This window comes from Echinops telfairi, unplaced genomic scaffold, assembly GCF_000313985.2.
Source record: "Echinops telfairi isolate 266 unplaced genomic scaffold, ASM31398v2 ScPeMD7_9;HRSCAF=40, whole genome shotgun sequence".
Classification (NCBI taxonomy): domain Eukaryota; kingdom Metazoa; phylum Chordata; class Mammalia; order Afrosoricida; family Tenrecidae; genus Echinops; species Echinops telfairi.
This window is the reverse complement of record NW_022103906.1, coordinates 67,070,019-67,073,602: the sequence shown is the minus strand read 5'-3', so window position 1 is coordinate 67,073,602 and position 3,584 is coordinate 67,070,019.

Sequence of the window (3,584 nt, the reverse complement as noted above, 5' to 3'; positions counted from 1 at the left end):
CTTTTAGTGCAGCTTGAACTTCCTCCTTCAGCATCATTGGTTCCTCTCCTATGTTAGCTCATGAAATGGTGACATGTTCACTGGTTATTTTTGATACAGTGACTAATTACTCAATTTAATTCAAGTTAATTATCAGAAAATCAATTTCACTGATATGTAATTGCCTTTCATATTTGACTATGCATCGATTCATTTCTAATTTAGAAGCATGTTGTTAGTTAAACAGCCTTGGTGGCTAGGTTTTTATTACTAGACAACTAACTGTAAACAAGGCTAGCTGATCAAACACACCAGTTACTCTAAGACAGAGAGATGAGGCTGTCTACTCTTACAAAGATTTACAGTGTCAGAAACCCAAATGGGCAGCTCTAGTCTGTCCTACAGTGTCACTATGAGTCAGAATCAATTCAATTCAATTACTGTGGGTCTGGTTTGGGGTTTTGTTGTTGTTGTTGTTAGTTGCTGTTTAATAAATTCAAACTCATGTTGATCTCACATATTCAAAATAGAATGGCTCATAGGGTTTCCTGTATGTTGGGCGTTCTAGGAAGCAGATCACCAAGAATTTCCTTTTGGTGGGTTTGAACAACCAACATATCTGCTAGTAGTTGAGCACTTAACCATTTGTACCACCTAGGGTCTCCAAATTAGATGCATCATTTGCTAAATAATGTTTATTACATATGTTTTAAGAAAGAATGTATTCTTATTAAGGAGGGCCAATTTATTTCAAAAGTCTATGTTTCTAACATGTTAACTCACTATCAATTCATTCTTTTCTTTAATCCAAATAGTATTAGAAGATGTAGGGGTTTCCATAGCATAATAGGTTAAGTGCTAGGCTGTGAACCATAAGATTGGCAGTAAAACCCACTAGCCTCACTGTGAGAGAGGTGAGCCCCTTTGCCATCATAAAGATTTACAGTCTCAGAATCTTGAAGGAGCACTTCTACTCTGTCCTATGGGGTCACTATGCATTGGAATTTACTACAATGGCAGTGGGTGGTGGTAGTGGATTAGGGGATTTGTTAAATGCACCATGTAACATATGCATGAGATAAGAACTTCTGCCCCAGAGATGTGCTAAACATTATAATTGATTTCAGAGTAAGCCTGTATCTTATCACGAGTCTTAAAACAGGAAGATATATAAAATCCTGCTCAAAGATAATTGCTCTGTAAAAATGAGATCAGGACAAAGAGCAGAAAGCTGAGTTGACATGGGAAATTTTGGGTTTGGATTAGGTTAAAACATGCCATCATGATACAGTGCACTTGGAAACTGTCAAGCCTGTGAATTGCCAACCCCCCTTTGCAATCGGGAGCTGTAGACAGATTTTGAATGCGAGCCATGTACTGTCATATAAATAGTAAAGCTGATTTCCTTAAAGGATATACATTCTTTTTAACCCTGGAGTATTACAAGATTACTGATAATTTTAAGTGTAATCTTGTACTGAATGTCTGGTTTAAAGTGTAGTTCTTCTATCTTTTTGAGGAATGCATTCTGGTGTCTGTCTGCAATTTATCCTAAATAAAAATTAGAATCACATTCAGTTTTGATTATAAACTTGTTTGGGTCTATTTTGTTACAAACTAATTTGATGGATTTGTTTCTCTTCATAGTTATGGACATATATTTAGCTTCATAATTTGAAACAATAAATGCATAATGGAACTAATTAAGGGGAGACACTCAGTGATGGCACAATTTCCTAGGAAAGAAATATTTAACAAAAGGAGAAAGAAAGCTCCTAAGTAATTTATTAGTTTTTGTAACATTATCCAACGTATGTAATTCTCCAAAGAACTCAAATGACTTACCAGGTAATCTTTAGTGAAGCCTATAATATATTGCTGAAGATTAGAAATTGGCATATAACTATGGATATAAAATAACTATATAGAGGTAATAAATCATCATTTGATTAAGGTCATTCACTCATCAAATGATAACTCAGGAGCCCAGGAACACAATCTCACATATTTCTCTTCTTGAGTTCGTCTCTCTCTGGATCTCTTTCTTCCATATGATCTCCTTCTTCATTGTCAAAATTAAATGAAATAAAAATTAAAACAAACATTTTCAGTAAGAAAATCCTGTCTGAATACCAAAGAAAATCCAGAGCCCTTGTAAACTTCCCATACAATCTTAAACGGAGACTATTTATTTTATTTATTTTTTAGATCATTTGGAGTGACTAAAAATAGGTAGCCACTAAAATTCAGTGCATTGTCCAGATGCATAATGTGGCATGAGGCTCATGGGGACCGAGGTGCTCACTGTCGAGAAAGGTGCTGCTCATTCCATCCAGCCCTGTGCTGGGCACTTCAGCCTGCCACCGTGTAATACTGAGTTCGATGACTAAGTACATGCATCACACTGCACACCAGCAGAGCCTTCCATGTGCACTCTGGTAAAGCCAGCAAAAGAACCCGAGGAATCATGAGGTCTGGCGTATGGTGAGACCAAACGGTTTTCTGTAAGCATAGCATTGTTGCTGTTTAAATAATTGCGTTTATTATGGTACAGTATTCATTTGCTATATCGTGATCCTCATTTTCAAAGCTAAATATCACTGGTGAATTTTGTATGCAAGAAAATCATCTCTTCGAGTCTTTCCCTGTATATCATAAATAGAACATTTTCCATGGTGCTCATAAACATGGTACATTTTAAATACTTTTAAACTGCCTTTTCTCCAAGCTACATTTATAGGATGAATATCCTAAATGTTAACCTTTTCCCAATGAGTCCCTTTTGAAGGCATCAGATGGATAATAATAAAAATGTCAAGATATTAAACTTATTCATCATGAAATTAGTAGCTTTGCCTTTTCTTGCTCAACTTGATTAATATTGATAAATTAAAGTTCCACAGTGATTGTTCAACACAGATGAATTCCATGGGTAATTGTAGATTTTTCTTCATTAATATAGAAACTAAAATGGGAACTACATCTTCATTTTACATGTACACTTTTATTTTTCACTTTTAGGGTGCAAATATAACTCAAAAAATAAATAAATAAAAACCTCACTGCCATCTAGTCAATGCTGACCTACAGTAACCCCTGTGGGTTTCTGAGACTGTAACTGTTCACAGGAGTAGAAAGCTCAGTTTTTCTCCCACAGAGGTGCTGTGGTTTTGAACTGTGGACCACGTGGAACACAGCCCAAGGCATAACGAATACACCACGAGGGCTCCCAAGCGTAAATACAGCTTAAGGTAAATAGTGGAATCCATATGTCCTTTTATAATAAGTCCCATTCTCTAATAGTTAGTATAATTGTCCTTTATAAGAAAGCAAATGTGTTATATACATATAAACAAATAGGTTGAATTCTATATGATATGAGCCATCGGCAGGGTATGGGGCACCCGTTGCCACTTTCATCCATATTGAAGTTAGTTGTCCAGTCAGGTCCTGTGCAGAGCAACCTGCTCGAGCACACCACAACCAAGTACCACCCAGTCCTGGGTCATCCTCACAGCTCCTGCTATGTCTGGACCCATTGCTGCAGACACTGTGTCCAGCTTTCTTGTTGAAGGTCTTGCTGCCTTTCATTTACATGTGCCACG